Source organism: Herpailurus yagouaroundi, unplaced genomic scaffold (genome assembly GCF_014898765.1).
Source record: "Herpailurus yagouaroundi ecotype Mexico unplaced genomic scaffold, PumYag 77, whole genome shotgun sequence".
NCBI classification, from domain to species: Eukaryota; Metazoa; Chordata; class Mammalia; order Carnivora; family Felidae; genus Herpailurus; species Herpailurus yagouaroundi.
Genome location: NW_024412388.1, coordinates 34,725,292 through 34,744,393, shown reverse-complemented (window position 1 = coordinate 34,744,393; position 19,102 = coordinate 34,725,292). Strand labels below are relative to the sequence as shown.

The window sequence follows — 19,102 nt, the reverse complement described above, 5'->3', positions numbered from 1 at the left end:
ATGCCTACCCCCATCCCCTCTGGCAACCACCAGTTTGTTTTCTGTATTCACGGGTCTGTTTCTGCTTTTGCTTGTTTTTTGGGTTTTGTTTTGTTTTTTTTTTTTTAGATTCCATATATAAGTGTAATGATATAGTATTTGTCTTTCTCTGTCTGACTTATTTCATGTAGCATAATACCCTCTGTGTCCATCCATGTTGATATTTGGAATGTGAAGAGATTCAGATTTGGGCAGCCACTATTATCCTTGGCAACCTAGGATTTCATATTGATCTGTAGAGTTTTTGTATATGCCAAAATAAAATGCAAGTGTCTTCATGGTAGACACAGAGAGGCACCGCTCAGATGCCTCTGCAGGAAGAAGTTGTTCTCCAGCTGCAGGGAGCGCATTAGGCAGAGAGCCTCCAGCCGTCAGCTATTTCAGAATGTGCCACATCTGCAGAAAGCCGCCTGCCTGCGACCCGAATCTGGTGACCGAAGGGGCTGTGGGATGTAAAAGTCCAGCTATTTGGCCCAACATTGAATGCTGTGATGTGTGACACTTGCTCCCGGGTTAGTTGAGGCTTGTAGGACCTTCTCATAGCTCAAGTTCTTCCCCTGCCCAGTCCTGCTTCTTCCCTCTTCCACTCACACGTGTTGATCCCTGGTAAGCTTCTTGTACCTCAAGTTACACCTCAGCTTCTGGAAAATCCATCTGGGATATGGATTGCAAATCCCTTCCTCCATGACTTAGGGTTGGTTGGCTACAATTTTGCCCCAATATAGTCCTGCTTTACTGGCATCATCTGTTGCCCAGAGGTTATTCTCCCTCTTTCCTTGGACATTCGACACCTGGCTCACTGACACTGTCTGCAACACTACCCCTGTGATAATTCCTGGTAACGTCAGTGTACTCAGAGATGTGCCTTCCGACACCCCAGCCTCTCAGTTCCTTGGTGTCCTCTCCTGCAGTGGCCCTTATATCCATCCTGCCTCGGCCATTCGGCCCCGCAGTCACACCCTAGATTTTGTCATTCCAGATTATTGCAACCCCTATAATCCCAATTTCATATGCTCCACTCTCCAGTCAACTCCTCCTCTATTTCCAACTCACACTAACACTCCAATGATCCTTTGGTTTCACCATTACCTACAATCCATTCACCTTACTGCTTTGTCGTTCCAGACTGTTTTTCATGTTCTTCTTTCCTTATTGTTATGGATTGAATTGTGTACCTCCAAAACTCCTGTGCTCCTGTGTTAAAGCCCTAATCTCCAACATGACTGTACTTAGAGACAGAGACTTTAAGGAGGTAATTAAGATTAAAAGAGGTCATAAGGGTGGGGGCTCCAATCTGATGGGACTAGTGTCCTTATAAGAAGAGGAAGACATTATGCTAAGGGAAATCAGGAAATTAGTCCAAGAAAGACAGATACCTTACATCTCACTTATATGTGGAATCTAAAAACAAAACAAAACAAGGCAAGACAAAAAACCAAGCTCATAGATACGGAGAACAGATTGGTGGTTGCCAGAAGTGGGGGATGGGGTGGTCAAAATGGGTGAAGGGGATCAAAAAGCACAAACTTTTGGTTATAAAATCAATAAGTCACAGGGACATAATGTACAGCATGGTGACTAGAGCTAATAATATTGTATTGCATATTTGAAGATTGCTAAGAGAATAGATCTTAAAAGTTCTCACCACAAGAGAAAAAAATTTGTAAATATATATGGTGAAGGATGTTAACTAAAGGTTTATTATCGTGATCATTTTGCAATATATACAAATATCAAATCATGTTGTACATCTGAAACTAAAACGTGATATGCCAATTATACCTAATAAAAAAAGAAGAAGAAAAGGCACCTGAAATCCCTCTTTTTCCACCCACCCACAATGGAAAGGTCATGTGAAGACACAGCAAGAAGGTGACAGTCTGCAAGCCAGGAAGAGAGGCTCCACCAGAAAGCAACCCTGCCCACCCTTGGATCTTGGACTTCCAGCCTCCAGAAGTGTGAGAGAATAAATGTTTGTTTTTAAGCCACCCACTCTGCAGTATGGGAGCCTCAGCTTCCTTCCTTACCTTCCACTTCCCTACCCAGTTTAAATTTTATCATCAGTCGTAACGAACCACTCCAAATGCCCTGAACTCCCTTGGCCAGATCTCAGTTTGCATTACTTGCTTGGCAAAAACTGAGACCCTGGCAGAAGCAAATTCTCCCACGCCTGCGTCAACGCTGCAGAAAAACACGGCTGAAAAAACAACAACTGTATTGACTGCACCACTTCACATTCATGACCACTTACCTCCAGTGGGCACTTAACTTCCTAGTCATTATTCTACATTTATCTAGTCCATTAACTCTCTTACTCTCGTACTTAATTATTTTATATCTTTTCCTCCCCCTTCATACAGGTTTCATCCCTCACTCCCTGCTGCTGACCTTGCTCCTTATTTCACTAATAGAGGCCACCAGGAGAGAATTCCACAGCTCCTGCTATCCAACCTGCCTGTCTGCCAGCATCTGTCCACAGGCACTCTGTCTTCTCTCCCCGGTTGGCGGTGCCCTCACTCTGCTCCTGCATTCTCCAAATGGCACTGATATTCACTCGTTAGTGGATAATTGTTGTCATGGTTTGGAGATGCTGTATTATCTCCCAACCCCCACCCCCCCCAAACCAGAAAACAGTAAGGCAAAGGCTTCCTTTTATCTTGTTTCTCCTTCCAGTTATTACTCTGTTTCTCTGCTCCCTTTCAGAGGAAAATCCCTCAAAATAGTGGTCTGTTCTCACCATCTCTAATTTCTCTCCATCTGTTTCTCCCCTGAAGCCATGTCAGAGGTTTTCACCCCTGTTGCCCTTCCAGAGCTGGTCCACTCTCTGCCCTTCTCTTACTCAACTACCAAGCAGCATTTGACAGAGTTGGTTACCCTTTCCTTTCTGAACACATCTTCTTTACTTGGTCTGCTGTTTATCCTTCTATCTCAACAGAACCTCTATTGTTCCTCATCTCCTTTTATGTCCGTCTGGCTTTATTCAAAGATCTCCATCCCTGTGAAGCCCTGCCATGGCTACCCTATCTAAAATTGTAATCCTCTCCCAGACTACCATATACATACTTTTTAATCCCCTTTCCTTGTTTTGTTTTTCTCGTTAGCACTAAGTACACTTAACATAGTATATTTGACCTCCGGGCCATGTTTGTTTCTTCCCATTAGAATGTGAGCTCCATGGGGGAAGGAATTTTTGCCTTCTTTCCTTATTCACCACTTTATCCCCAGCATCTAGAACTGTGTCTGTTGTACAGCAGGTGCTCAGTAAATATTCACTGAATGAATGAACAGTAATGTCAACTTGCCCATAAATACCGGTAGCTCATCCTTCACCACCAGGACATTTGTAAATATTCAGGTTTCTACCTAGGCAAAGAAATGTTGTTCATGGGCTTGCACGTTGGTAATTCAAGTATGTTTTTAGTAACAAGCAAAAGCTTACCCGGTCACCATTAATCAAAGACTTCCAAAGAGCTTCTTTCCCAAGTTGAGGCAACTTCATCCCTCAGCAGTGATCAGGTCAAACTGTAAAGGAAGTAGACAAAGCCTTACCGAAACTAATACGGCGTACTTCCTCTGCTCAACTAGCTCAGGATGGTAGAAAACCAAATGGGATTTCAAAAAGTAAATTAGCCCAAATGTATATACCGAAATGGTCAGATTTCTTGCCCATGATTCTTAAGGTCACAAAAACTAGAGCCAACAGAAGAACTGGAGAGGCTCATGAAACTTCTTGTTGCACTTCCGGTGGCCATCCACTTGGAAAATATTTATGTATTAAATGGCATGTTGCTACATTATTACAAAACACTACTGAAGTGTGTCAACACTTCTATTCACAGGAACAAGCAGCTTGAAAGATCACCCTGATAAAAACGATCTACAATCCACAACCTGAAGATTGAATATACTTCAAAGTTCATCAGAGGAAAGAAGCATCAATCAAACTCCCCTGAAGGGAATCGTCCCAGCTTGGACGTACCACCCACGTATCCTGGCCCAGGCTTCCCACCTCAAGAGCACACGGGCGCCAGTGACAGCTTTTTATGCCTACTTCATGGACTTTTAACCTTAGCCTTAAGAGCATCTTGGTGTACATTTTATATTGGCTCCGTATTTGCTCTCTAGGTGCCAACTGACACTTATCCTAACAAAGGAGTCTGGGAATGGGCCAATTTCTGAGCAACATACGAAATTGCAACGTTAAAGGAGTAATTCTGCCACTAGCCTCTCTTTTGCAAGGAAAAAACTTAAGCAAATTAACAATTTTTCCCCACTGGATGAAGAGGGCCTTGCTCAATTCTTACCTCAAAATTTAAAAACACAGGGAGTGTGTTGGCCCCCTCTCTTTTGGCGAAGAGACCAAATGATGGGGTCAGTATTGCCAGGTCACCACGGCAGTGGCCCCACTGTCCCTTCTGAATGCACAGGGTTGCTTTGGGGTCTTGCTTATAAGGTACAGAAACTGTGCCACTTCAAAGTGGAAAAGATCTTCCCCTCCAGAGAGAAAAGGACTATCTAAAAGATTAGAAAAAAATTCCAAAATCGTTTATGGGCTTTTGTCTGATTACTGTTTTATGGCTTTGGTATGTCAAAATCCAGGGATAAAAATATTACACTTTCCTTAAACTATTCTTTCTGTTCATAAAGAAACTTCTTATTTCCAAGTATTGGGTCACGTCTCATGGGATATCCATGATACTGATGCCCCTCCTCTGGGAAGACTTTTGAAGCCTGGGGATGCAAAACAGTTGTTTTTGATTGCTGCTGGAATAAGACCAATAAAGCCTTCCAAATGCACCGTCCCCAGTGTAATTTCCCATACTTCCATACTCTTTCCACAAATAGCCATTGCCATTAAAGTGTTTCAATGTTTCATTCAAAATGGATTAGTTCCTGTGGCCAGTAGCCAATGTAATTATAATGAATGTTGTATTAATCCTTATGATATTTCCCTGAATTCAGTACACACTGTATCTTAATCTTCCGCTCTTCAGTTGCTCAATTGTCCAATTAGACTGTCGGTGATCATTTATTGGGACTTATTTCATTTGTGGTACATGAGCTGACTTTTGGCATCCAAGGAATTGGTCTGGCTTATGTGATTATGGGGATATTATCCTGGTTACGCACCACTTCTCGTCTCTCCCCTAAGCAAAATTATAGAATCTCAGGGAAATAAGTGAAACGGAAAGGCTTTGGACATTAACTTTCCCAATATATGGTGTTGCCAGGTCCATTAAGAAAAATTATTCAAGATTTTAGAACAAAGTTGGTAATGTCACATATAACAATGCTATAGAAGATATTGCAACAAAAAGATTTCTGCCACCAGCAGCGAGGTTCACTAGAAGATGCCCTCCTGCTTAAAAACACTGGTACTGGATAAATTTCAACAAATAGATATTCATACACTTTGCTAAGACCTCAACACACTAAAGAAAATCTCCAGCGGCCTAAAACAAATACAGCTTGTTGGAATCGGTGATATGCCAACACGGGAGTTGGCTATCCTGGGGAAAGTGTCCATAGTAGAAACCTAAAGCTTTGGGGGTGAATAGCATCATGGGAAATGGGAGATAAGTCTTGGGCTTATATAAGGCAGGACAATAACAAAAACAAAAACAAAAAACCTGCCTGCCTCTGTTATGACTTTGAGTGAAAATAATAATAGTCTGTCCAGAGTTCTAACAATGAACCTGACCTCTCATGAGTCTGGGGTTCAAATTTATACCACTAATCTTACAGATTGTTCAGCCCAATAAGAGCAAGGAATAAAAAAATCTACCACATGAGGAAATAAGCCACCATGAGATAGAGCCAGCAGAAATAGAAACAACAAAACAGTTTAGAGTTTAGCATTTAAAAAGCAATCAGTGTGATTCACCATAGATTAAAGAACAAAATAGGGGCGCCTGGGTGGCTCAGTCGGTTGAGCGTCCGACTTCAGCTCAGGTCACGATCTCGCGGTCCGTGAGTTCGAGCCCCGCGTCGGGCTCTGGGCTGATGGCTCGGAGCCTGGAGCCTGTTTCCGATTCTGTGTCTCCTTCTCTCTCTCTGCCCCTCCCCCGTTCATGCTCTGTCTCTCTCTGTCTCAAAAATAAATAAACTTAAAAAAATTTTTTTAAAAAAGAACAAAATATAAGATTATCTCATACAAAGCAGAAAAAAGCATTTGATAACAATCCAACATAATTTTGAAGAAAATGATGTTTGTGGAAGGATATGCTATACTAGATACCAAGACTTACAAGATGTGATAGGACATGAAGGCATTAGCGCAGGCACAGACAGACAAATGGGAGAAACGTACATCCTAGAAACAGACTCACGCACGTAGGGACTGTTGCTATATGACAGAGTTGTCGCTGAAGAACAATGGGGGAAAAAGTTCTTTTTGCTAAATGGTGCCCAATTGGCTATCTGCATGGAAAAAGTGAAGTTGGACTTCTGTCTCATCTCATATACAAAATTATTTCAAGGTAGACTAAATACTTTGTCAATCAAGACCCAGTCAGGCAAAAGAAACCACATGTAATGTGAACTAGACAAATTTAATATAAAGAATTACTAACTAATTACAAGGGGATTAACTACTTAGAGGAGTAGAGAACTACAAATAATACAGACATAGCAGATGCAGGGAACAGCCACGACCTCTAGGGCTAGGGCAGAGCAGCCAAGAAAGAAACAAATTTGGAAGAGCGCCCCCCCCACCCAAGGCTGAGATGCAGACTTTGGAGGTGTAGCTGCACTCCACTGGTTGAGAGGGAACAGTCTGCAGGCCAGGGCTGGCTGGCAGGAAACTACCCACAGGGGTGCCGGTGAAGCTTGCCAAATCACCCGTCGGGTGCCAGCGAAACTCAGTGGGAAGCCACCCAAGGGCCAAGAAGCCACTTACTGCACCTGAAGGGAAAGCACGGGAACCAGGAAAAGTACCCTCCTCTTGCAGTGTCTTTTCAGCACCCTCTTCTGGCAAGACTAAGAACGTGTCAGTTGACAAAGAACCATTTATAACGTCCAGCTCCAGTATTACAAAGCAGGACAAAAGAGGGTGGATTTGGAGCTGAGCAAGTAATAAATTGATAACTACCTAAATGTATAAGTGTGACAATAAAGCTTTTGGAAGCTACTACAATAAAATATTGTTTAAAACAAGAAAGATTTTAGAAGATACTACAAAAGAAGAGCCTCATGACCTCAGTGTCCCTGAAGCATTTACACACCAAGCATAAAGGAAAAAATTCATCATTCGATCACATTAAGATACTATTCAACAAAAGATACCATTAAGACAGTGAAAAAATAATCCTCAGAGTGGCAGAAGAAGCCGGCAGCACATGTAATCAATGAAGAACTAGTATCCAGAAAATATAAAGGACTCCTACATACGGCAAATGTATTTTCCAGAGGTAACATCAGTATCTCCCACCCTGTATGCCTTTATACAGCCTGGCTCTCTAATTCTCCAGTAGTTAACTGGAACATCTTACCTATCAATAAGAAAAAGAAAAAGGACATACAATCCAATAGTATATTGGGTAAAAATACTAAATAAGCGCTTCACAAATGAGGAACTACAATAGCCAATACATGTATGAAAAGTTCATCAACTTCATTGGATTCAGGAAAACGCAAATTAGAACCACATTGGATACATCCAGCAGAACAGCAAAATTTTGAACATCTGACAGTCTTAAAAGTTGATGAGGAAGTGAGTCATGAAAATGTTCTTAGCATGGACCCTCTAGAAAGCAGAGCCTGAGACAAGGATTAAGGGAAGGACCAATGCTTTATTTTAGATGTGTTAGCTAAGGGCAATGAGGTGAGGGAAGAAGAGAAGGAAAGCTGGGATGCATTGTGATGCTTATTGACCACCCCAGATAATGTTGCCATAAACATCTTTGTTCCTGGGATCTGGTTCACATGGGCACAGATTTTTTATTAGTGCTTCGCAACCAGCTTCAAAGAGACACAGAAGGTTGTTCGTGAAACATGGTCATTCTTCATGTGGGTTGTAAGGGTTTCGAGAAGAACTACACTTTGAAAGAGAGAAAGGAGGCTCCCGGCTCCTGGCTTTTCTTGTTTACATCACATGGAGCTACTCCCCGTGGCTCTCTGGCAGATCTCCATAGCGTGGATTTCAGACAAATCTGGAATTGGCTAGGTGACCAGGTGCAGTTTGGGCGCTCAGAAAGAGAAAGAGAGAAAAGGGGGCATTTGAGGGAATCTGAAAGCACATCATGAGGTGTGTGGCACGATAAAAGACATTCACATACACTGCCGATGGAGTGCTAAATTGGTACAACCACTTCAGGAAAATGTTGGGCTATTTTTGGTAAAGTTTAAGATGTATGTAGCCTACGACCTACCAATGCTACTCCCAGGTTCATACCTTTTGGAAATCTGTACACATGTGGACAGATCACTCAAACAGAAATGTTTATAGTAGCATTATCTACAGTAGTCAAAAGCTGGAAGTAACTCAAATGCCCGTCAACAGGAGAATGAAGAAATAAATAGGTTGCTGTTTGTTCTTACTGTGTCATACTTCAGCGTACGCACCGAAAATGAGCAAACTGTGATTACACATAGCCATATGGGTAAACTCAAGAACAAAATGTGAATTGGGAAAGGTAAGCCACTGAAGTAAAATGTACATTATAAAGCCCTTTATGTGATACTCAAAGATATATAAAATTTAACAACATCCTTTTTAAGATTACATAATCTGTAATAAAACGGTAACAAAAAGCAAAGAGATTATAACCACACAATTTAGAATAGTCATTATCCCTGTAGAGGAGGGAGAGGAATGCAGAGGGAAGGAGCTCCCAAAAGGCTTCAAAACTATTGGTGAGGCTCTATTTTCCAAGCTGGATGATGGACACACTTCTGTTCATTTATGTCTTATAGTCCTCATACATTATCATTCTCTATGGTATTCTTTGTTATATTACTCCTTGGGATACAAAAATAATTTGTTTTATAATTAATAAAGTGTGTCAATCTGAAGGATCATCATTAGCATGGACCTAGAGCAAAATAGGATTCTCAGAGGTGATAATTAAATTCGCGATGCTTACCCACTGTGTAGAAGAGAAATTGACTTGGTCAAGGACTCTACATACTTGATCTCTATGACAATAGATGCCTACTTTAGAAACACTTATTAGATCCTGAACCAAATAAACATTCTTTTTTTTTTTAAGTTTTTACAAATTTATTTAAGTAATCTCTACACCCCATGTGTGGCTCGAACTCTAAACCCTGGGATCAAGAGTCACATGCTCTTCCGATTGAGCTAGCCAGGCACCCCCAAAGAAACATTCATATATGTCAAATTTATATACAACAGTCATGGTAGCAAATTCAACTGTGATATTTGCAAAATCACATGTCTCTTGATTTTATTCTAGCCAAAAAGAAGGAGTTTATGCTCATTGGTAAAGAATACCAACATACACTCTGGGAGATTTTTTTTAACTTTATTTATTTTATTTGGAGAGAGACAGAGAGAGTGCAAGTGGGAGAGGGGCATAGAGAGAGGGAGAGAGAGAATCCCAAGCAGGTTCTTCACCCTCAGAGCAGAGCCCTGTGTGGGGCTCAAACTTACGAACTGTGAGATCATGACTTGAGCTGAAACCAAGAGTCAGACACTTAACTGACTGAGCCACCCAGGTGCCCCTAGGAGATTTTTTTTTTTAAGTATTAAACCCCAGACTGAGAATTATGATTTATGATCTTGGGCTAGTATCTTGATTATGATCTTGGGCTTAGTATTTATTAAAAAGACTAGGAATAAGATTACACAAGGAATCATAATTATATTGGAAATAATAATTTTTTGATATTTGACAGTAACTAGTTATATATTATGTAATTTTAATAACATATAATTATTAGGGACACCTTGGTGGCTCAATCAGTTAAGTGTCTGACTCTTGGTTTTGGCTCAGATCATGATCTCACCATTTGTGGGATCAAACCCCATGCTCTACACCGACAGCATGGAGCCTACTTGAGATTCTCTCTCTCCCTCTCTCTGCCCCTCCCTCTATGGCTCGCTCTCAAGAAACTAAATAAACTTTTAAAAATATGTAATTTTTGCAATATCTATACATTACATACAAGCATACCTCAGATATATTGCAGGTTCAGTTCTAGACCAATGCAATAAAGCAAACATAGCAATAAAATGAGTCAAATGAGTTTTTTGTTTCCCCGTACATATAAGAGATGTTTATACTATACTATAGTCTATTAAGTTTGTAATAGCATTATGTCTAAAAAAAACAATGTCCATACCTTCATTTAAAAATACTTGGGGCGCTTGGGCGGCTCAGTCGGTTAAGTGTCCGACTTCGGCTCAGGTCATGATCTCATGGTTCATGGATTCAACCCCCATGTCAGGCCCTATGCTGACAGCTCAGAGCCTGGAGCCTGCTTTAGATTCCGTGTCTCCTTCTCTCTCTCTCTCTGCCTCTCCCTTGCATGTGTTCTCTCTCTCTCTCTCTCTCTCAAAAATACATAAATAATCTTAAAAAAATGAAAAAAAAAACTTTCTTGCTGGAACACCTGGATGCTTCAGCTGGTTAAGCATCTGACTCTTGATTTCGGCTCAGGCCATGACCTCATGGTTTGAGTGTGAGCCCCTCATGGGACTCTGTGCTGAGGGTGCGGAGCCTGCTTGGGATTCTATCTCCCTCTCTCTCTGCCCCTCACCAGCTTGCTGTCTATCTCTCTCTCAAAATAAATAAAAAATCAACTTAAAAAAAACCACTTTCTTGATAAAAAATGCTAATCATCATCTGAGCTTTCAGCAAATTGTAATCTTTTTGCCGGTGGAGGGTCTTCCATGTTGACGGCTGCTGACTGATCAAGAGACCCAGCTCTTGACTTATCTTGGCTTTCCACACACCTTTCCTCACTACGCTTAATCATTTCTAGCTTTCGATTTAAAGAGACATATGGCTCTTTCTTTCACTTGAACACTTAGAAGCCACTGTAGGGTTATGAAATGGCTTTGTGTCGGTATTTCCATGTCTCAGGGAATAGAGATGTCTGAAGACAGGGAGAGAAACAGGAACAGCTGGTCAGTGGAGCAGTCAGAACACACACAACATTCATCCATTAAGTTTTCCATCTTATATCGATGAAGTTTGTGGTTCCCCAAAACAATTGTAATAGTAACATTAAAGGTCACTGGTCACAGATCACTATAAATATAATGATAATGAAAAAGTTTGAAGTATTGTGAGATTACCAAAATGTGACACAGACACACAAAGTGAGCAAATCCTGTTGGAAAAATAGCTCAACACAGGGTTGCCACAAACTTTCAATTTGTTAAAAAAAAAAAAAAATCCATTATCTGTGAAGTGCAATAAGTCCAGGTATGCCTGTGATTCATTCATTCATTAATTTTAATCTATACATTAAAATTTTTTTAATGTTTATTTATTTTTAGAGAGACAGAGCAGGAGCAGGGGAGGGGCAGAGAGAGAGGGAGACCCAGAATTCGAAGCAGGCTCCAAGCTGGCAGTGCAGAGCCCAAGCCAGGCTCGAACTCATGAACTGCAAGATCACGACCTGAGCTGAAGTTGGATGCTTAACCGACTGAGCCACCCAGGCGCCCCTAATATATACATATTCTGGTCCAGCCTTGACTATAAGGAAATCCTAGGTCACAAACTGGGATGAGGGGAAAGATTTATAAAAACAAAAATCTCAAGAAACTGAAAATACTGTGTTTATTCAGGTGCTTCCCTGATAATTTCTGTTGAAGGTAAAGAAAGACAAAGTACTTACTACCCAGTAAGCAGTGCAAAAAGGCTTGCTAGCTGACTAGTCAGTCTGAGGCAGAGACCAGAATCCCAAAGTAAGATTCAATTTGAATTGCTCTGGTTTTTTTTTTTTAACATTTATTTATTTTTGAGACAGAGGGAGACAGAGCATGGACAGGGGAGGGGCGGAGAGAGAGGGAAACACAGAATCTGAAATGGGCTCCAGGCTCTGAGCTGTCAGCACAGAGCCGGACGCAGGGCTCGAACTCACGGACCGTGAGATCGTGACCTGAGCCGAAGTTGGACGCCTAACCGACTGAGCCACCCAGGCGCCCCAAGAATTGCTCTGTTTTTTATCATAACTTACAGATATTCTCAGTGTTTCCTGACATCAGAAATTAAGAAGAAAAAAATCCCTCTGAGATGTCATATTGTTTTTACCATAGAGATTGGCTCGATCTCTCAGGCTCAGAACCCCTAGTCCCAAGGCTTGTGATAATGCCAATATTTGGAAAACATATTTTAGAAAATATCAGAGAGTCACTTATTGTGTCTCTTGTAGGGAATAATGCTAGTTCATAAAACATGCTTTATATTTACTTAAGACACAACGAGAGGAAGTTCCATCTGTCTGTCTTCCCACAGTTGCTTGTGTTAACCATGGCCCTGGTGATTTTCAACCAGGGCGAAGAAGCAGGTTAGGTGGTAATGACAGCAGAGGAAGGGAATGGGGAAGAAACAGTGATGGAGGCAGAGACTGCAGGCTGATGGCAGAAGAGTGGAATGGAAATGGAGGCAAACAGAGATGGTATAGGTGGCGGGAGCCAGAATGAGGGTTGCCTTTATGACGGGATCAGGATGGGGAGCCCAGTGTGGATGGGTAGAGGCGAGACTTAAAGGGGAATTGAGATGGGGGATGGATACACATCGGGTAAGGACGGGCATGGGAATGACAGGAATGCCACGGACAGGGGGCTGAATATCTTCCCGGGTGAACGGGGAAGGAGATGCGGGTTATAAAAGAACGGAATAAAAATAAGAATGGAATGAGAATGGAGTACGCTGCAATGCGCACTTGTTCCTTCATTCTCAAATAATCATGGGGCAGCCACTGTGTGAGGCACTATTCTGGGTGCCGAGAATTCAAGGGTGAACAAGGCCACGTCTCTTCCCACATGGAACTTAGATTCTAATGAGGAAGATGAAAAATAAACAACTTTCGGGGTGCCTGGGTGGCGCAGTCGGTTAAGCGTCCGACTTCAGCCAGGTCACGATCTCGCGGTCTGTGAGTTCGAGCCCCGCGTCAGGCTCTGGGCTGATGGCTCAGAGCCTGGAGCCTGTTTCCGATTCTGTGTCTCCCTCTCTCTCTGCCCCTCCCCCGTTCATGCTCTGTCTCTCTCTGTCCCAAAAATAAATAAACGTTGAAAAAAAATTAAAAAAAAAAAAAAACAACTTTCTTATGTAATCTTGTTAGGAGAAGTGCTACAGATAAAAGCCAGATAAAAGGTTGGAGTGATGGGTGGTGGTCAGGAAAGACTTCAAAACCCTTCCGCTGTGAATAGATCCCTTCCTCTCTCAGCTGCTCAGGATTCTTTTCTTCTAATATTTCTTCTCTCTTCCTCCATAAATCTTTTCCTCTCTACTGGATCAGTCCCCTAGATATACAGAGATAATCTGCTGTTACTTTTTCCCATCTGTAAAAAAATTCTCGTGTCCCCCCCTCAAAAAAAATTCCCACGTCCCTAACTTGCCCTCCAGCTAGCATCCATTTTACCTTTTCACAGCAAAATTCCTTGAAGGAATTGTCTATCCACCTAACTGCAACCCCTCCCTCTTCTTTCCCTCAGACATACTCCCAGAAGCTTTTGCCCACACCATTTCCTGAACTGCTCTTGTCAGTGTCACGAGTGACCTTGGTGCTATTAAATCTGTGGTCAATTCTCAGACCTCTGCTTACTTGACCTTTGACACATTTGACTGTGTCCCCCATCAAAACCCTTTTCCACTAGGCTTTCAGGGTGCTGCATTTTCTTGCTTTTACTCTTACATCACTATCTTTTCGTTCTGAGGCTCATTTCTCCAATCTCTTAATGTTGGGAACCCTCACACTTTGTCTATTTTCTATCTACCTTACATGAACTAACCGAGTCTTGTAGTTTTATTTTTTTTTAATTTTTGTTTCAATGTTTATTTTTATTTTTGGGACAGAGAGAGACAGAGCATGAACGGGGGAGGGGCAGAGAGAGAGGGAGACACAGAATCGGAAACAAGCTCCAGGCTCTGAGCCATCAGCCCAGAGCCCGATGCGGGGCTCGAACTCCCGGACCGCGAGGTCGTGACCTGGCTGAAGTCGGACGCGCAACCGACTGCGCCACCCAGGCGCCCCCTTTTTTTTCTTTTTTTTTTTAATTTTTTTTTTTTTTGAGTCTTGTAGTTTTAAATACCACCTCCACACCGATGACTCATAAACATACAGTTCCAGCTCAGATCAGTCCTCTGGACCCAGACTCATATACCTAAATGGATTTCTAACAGCCATTTCCATTAGCACGTCCAAAACTGAACTCTCCATCTTCCCACCCAAACCCATTCTTCTCATTACCTTCTCATCTCTGTGAGTGGAACTAATTCCTTCTAGTTACTTCAGGCGAGAACAACTGGGGAGTTATCCTAGACTCCTTTGTTTTTCCCTCCTCATACTTCCAAACCCAACAAGTCCTACAGTATCTGCCTTTAAAGTATGTCTGGAATCGGGGTGCCTGGGTGGCTCAGTTGGTTAAGCATCTGACTTCGGCTCAGGTCATGATCTTATGGTTTGTGAGTTCAAGCCCTGCATGGGGCCCTGTGCTGACAGCCCAGAGCCTGGAGCCTGCTTCGGATTCTCTGCCCCTCCCATGGGCTTACTCTCGCCCCCCCCCCCCCTCCCTCCCTCTCAAAAATAAATAAACATTAAAAAAAAAAAAAAGTATGTCTGGAATCTTGTATCACATCCATTGCCAGCACACTAGTCCAAGCCACCAGCATCTCTTGCCTGGCTATTATTGCCCCGAAAAGAATAGTTAGGGGTGGGGGAAGGGAAAGGGCAGCCCACGCAGCAGAGGGAAGAAGCAGTGTGATGGGGCAGAGTGGGTTTCCAGATAGTATTTAACTATTGGAGCAGAGAGTGCATGGCAAATAGTGGGGAGAGCTAATGTTGAGCTAATGTAGAAAGGGCATTAGGAACCGGGTTGGGGGGGGGGGCTGTCTGGAATGTCACCCTATGGAGCTTGGGTTTCTTCAGAGCCAGCGAGGACTCATTGACACCTCACCAGACTGGCTTCAGCATGGAAAACAGACAGAGCAAGTGGAGACTGGGGACACCAATTTGGAGGCTGCTGCAGTAGTGTAAGCAAGAGATGGTGGCCAGCCGGACTAGGGCAGGACCAGACAATAGAGAAGGAGGCACATTCAAGACAATTAGGAGACAGAATGGACAGGACAGACCCGCTCATTGGCTGTAGGCAGGATATGGGAGACACGCCTTGAGCTTGGGGACTGAATGGATGCTGCTCCTGCTGTTCTCTGGGGTGCTACTCACTCAGGCCTGACCCCCCCCAACACAGCTGTGACAGAAGGTTTTGTGGGGAGACGAGAAAGCAAGTTCAGGCTTAATGAACTGAAGTGCCTGAAAGAGTGCATGGTTGGAGACACAGACTTAGAGCTAAGGAGCTGTGGCTGAGCAGAGGTGATATTTGGAAGCACAGATGGTAACGGAGACCAGAGAAGGGAAGGAGCTGGCTCAGGAGAGATGGACAGAGGGGCAGAGGGGGAGAAGGCCCGGTCTAGAACTCTGGGGAACACAGACATTTCAGAGAAGAAGAACCAAGAGGACGTCAGAAAGGGTAAGGATTAAGAAGTGGAGAGGGAACCAGGAAAGGGTAGTTGTCACAGAGGCAGGAGAGAGTTTCAAGGCCAGAGGGGGTCACAGCTGAGCCTGAAACACATCCACTGGATTTATCAACATGGAAGCCATTGACCTAGGCAGGAGCAGTTAGTAACTCATTGGTGTCTGAGGCCACACAGGGTTTATCAACATGGAAGCCATTGACCTAGGCAGGAGCAGTTAGTAACTCACTGGTGTCTGAGGCCACACAGGGTTGAAGATCAAGAGGTGAGTCTTGGGGCATCTGGGTGGCTCAGTCGGCTGAGCATCCGACTTCGGCTCAGGCCATGATGTCACAGTTCGTGGGTTCGAGCTCCACTTTGGGCTCTGTGCTGACAGCTCAGAGCCTGGAGCCTGCTTCAGATTCTGTGTCTCCCTCTCTCACTGCCCCTCCCCTGCTAGCACTCTGTCTTTCTCTGTCTCTCAAAAAAATAAATAAAAAATAGAAAGAGGTGAGGCCAGAGAGAATTAATACCTTTAAAAAATTAGGGTTCCTGGGCCACCTGTGTGACTCAGTTTCTTAAGCGTCTGACTCTCGATTTTCAGTTCAGGTCATGATCTCATAGTTCATTGGTTCAAGCCCTGCATGGGGCTCTGAGCTGATAGCACAGAGCCTGCTTGGGATTCTCTCTCTCCCTCTCTCTCTCTGGTCCTCGCCCGCTGGCACCTCTCTCCCTCTCTTTCAAAATAAATAAATAAACTAAAAAAAAAAAATTCTCTTAAAAAAAAGATTAGGGTTCTCATCCATCCTCTAGGTGATACTAAGTAATTTTTCAATTTTCAAAATAAAGTAAAACTTGCATGTATGCTAAAATTCAAATAAGCCCTTTCTTATTTATTTATTTATTTATTTATTTATTTATGAAGAGAGCACACACGTGTGAGCTGGGAAGGGGCAGGCAGGGGGAGAGAAAGAGAGAGAAAGAGATTATTAAGCAGGTTCCATGCCCAACTTGGAGCCCGATGCAGGGCTCGATCTCATGAACTGTGAGATCATGACCTGAGCTGAAATCAAGAGTCAGACGCTTAACCAACTGAGCCACCCAGGTGCCCCTCTAAATTATTTTAAATGCAAAGTTAGCATATTGCTACTTTTATTTATTTTTTTTATTTTCTTAAAAAAATTTTTTTAACGTTTATTTATTTTTGAGACAGAGAGAGACAGAGCATGAATGGTGGAAGGGCAGGGAAAGAGGGAGACACAGAATCGGAAGCAGGCTCCAGGCTCTGAGCCATCAGCCCAGAGCCTGATGCGGGGCTCGAACTCACGGACCGCGAGATCGTGACCCGGGTGAAGTCGGACGCTTAACCGACTGAGCCACCCAGGTGCCCCGAGCATATTGCTACTTTTAATTGAAAATACCTTTTGTTGTTCCTATCACACTACTTCTAAATGTTTATTTATGTTTGAGAGAGAGAGCAGCGGAGGGGCAGAGAGAGAGAGAGAGAGAGACAGAGGATCCAAAGCGGGCTCTGCGCTGACAGCAGAGAGCCTGATGCGGGACTTGAACTCACGAACTGTGAGATCACGACCTGAACTAAAGCCAGGCGCTTAACTGACTGAGCCACCCAGGTGCCCCTCACCCTACTTCTTTGTAGAGTTGCTTCTCCTTTTGGTGCCTCAAGCACATGCCTGGTTTGTCCATTTGGTGACCCAGCAGGGTTTGGCTCTGATGGAGACAGGAAAGAAGGGAGAGCAGGGGGCGGGATGTGCGGTAGAGACAGAAGTAGGGTCTTTTTTTTTTTTTTTTTTAAATGGAGGAGGTTTTTGCATGTTGATAGGCTATAGATAGAAACTCATATTCTTGGAGGCTAAGAATGCAAAAAGTGCCCATCAGTAAAACAAGAGGGTTGAAGGTGGGTGGGATCTGGAGCACAGGAAGGACAGCTGAGGATGTGGCGTCCACACCCATGTGCTACAGAGGCACAGGTAGCCCCTGACCACAGTGGCCACAGCTGTGAGGGACCATGGGGCAGTGGGTCTGAAGGAAAGGACAAGCCACTGACCACACCAAGGCAGGTGCTAAGTCTGGGCCAGAGCTGGGAAAAGAGAAAGAGGGAAGCGGGTGCCTTCTGAGTTGGAACATCAAGCCCTGACCCATCCAAGAAGGTGGGGGCAAAAAAGAGGTCCCGCCTTTCCCTTGGCACCCTCCAGTGAAGGCAAAGGGGAGAAGGAGAGACCACCGGCCTGGGAAGAGCTGCTAAGACCTCCTCTGGCCAAGACCTCTCATTGGAAAGCTCTCACTCCCTCCCGAGGCCCCCGGTCCCATCCCCACCTGCCAAGATGCCCCCTGTCTATCGGCTGGAAGGATGGGGGAACTGAAGTGTCTCCAACCCAGGCCTGTCTCAGCCTCTGAATGTCTGCCCCTACGGTGTGCTGGCTCTGATTTTTTGTTTAAGTGTTCTTAAAATACACATTTCCGCTAGAGGCGGGGCCCTGGCCACTGAGAGGGCACGCTGCTGGGGAAGGGGGATGTGTGCAGAAGGTATAGCTGTGGCCACTCAGTCCATGATGTCACAGTGGTCACCCCAGAACGTATAGATAGAAGGGTAGAGGGCAGCAATTGTGTTGAAAAGGGGGGTGGGCCAGGGGATACACTATTTTTACTTAGATTAAGTGGTGTGTGTGTGCCTGTGTCGTGTGTGTGTGTGTGTGTGCGCGTGAGAGAGAGAGAGAGAGAGCGCCCACAAGTAAAGGAGGGACAGAGGGAGAAGGAGAAAATCTTAAACAGGCTCCATGGTCAGCGTAGAGCTGGATGTGGGGCTCAATCTCACCACCGTGAGATCTGACCTGAGCCGAGATCAAGAGTCGAAACACTTTGCTGAGCCACCCAGGCACTTCATAGTGCGTTTCAGATGGCCTGGGTGAAAACGAGGAAGTACGTGGAGTGTCTAAAGCCCTCTACAAGGCTTCCTTTTGTGCCACCCTGGAGAAAAGAATTTTCAGAAGCCCAGGCTCTGGACGTGGAGACTCATGCTGGCAGAGCAGGAGTTAATGCCCTCTGGTTTGCCCTTCTGTGAGACCAGAATGTTCCATTCCAGACTGAGGCAAGCAGCTTGGGAAAAAGCTGCCCATCACCCAATGAATCAGATATCACATTGAATCTAGCACTCTCAGAGCCTGAGATCAAGGAGAAGGGCATGGTGGGGGATGGGGGAGCAGGTTGCTGAGAGAGAAGCCTCAGTTCTCTCTGCCTGAGTAACTGGGACAGCGGCAGTGATGACTGGGGGTGGGGTGGTGACATGCTTGGCCCTCACTGGAATGAAAAGCCAGCGGGAGAGCTCGGCCTGTCCTTCCATGTCCAGATGAGGAAGAGAGGTCGCTGCTGCATGAGGCCAATCCCCCAGGGTCTCAAGG

The 19,102-nt window shown here is 44.1% G+C and overlaps 1 long non-coding RNA gene across 1 annotated transcript; it reads left to right on the top strand.

Annotated features, from left to right (window-relative positions):
- Positions 1-1,839: 1,839 nt before the first annotated feature.
- LOC121018329 (uncharacterized) lies at positions 1,840-4,419 on the top strand. The gene is made up of 3 exons (XR_005785138.1): positions 1,840-1,997; positions 2,400-2,672; positions 3,879-4,419. It is a non-coding gene; the product is annotated as an uncharacterized LOC121018329 (long non-coding RNA).
- The last annotated feature ends 14,683 nt before the right edge of the window (positions 4,420-19,102 follow it).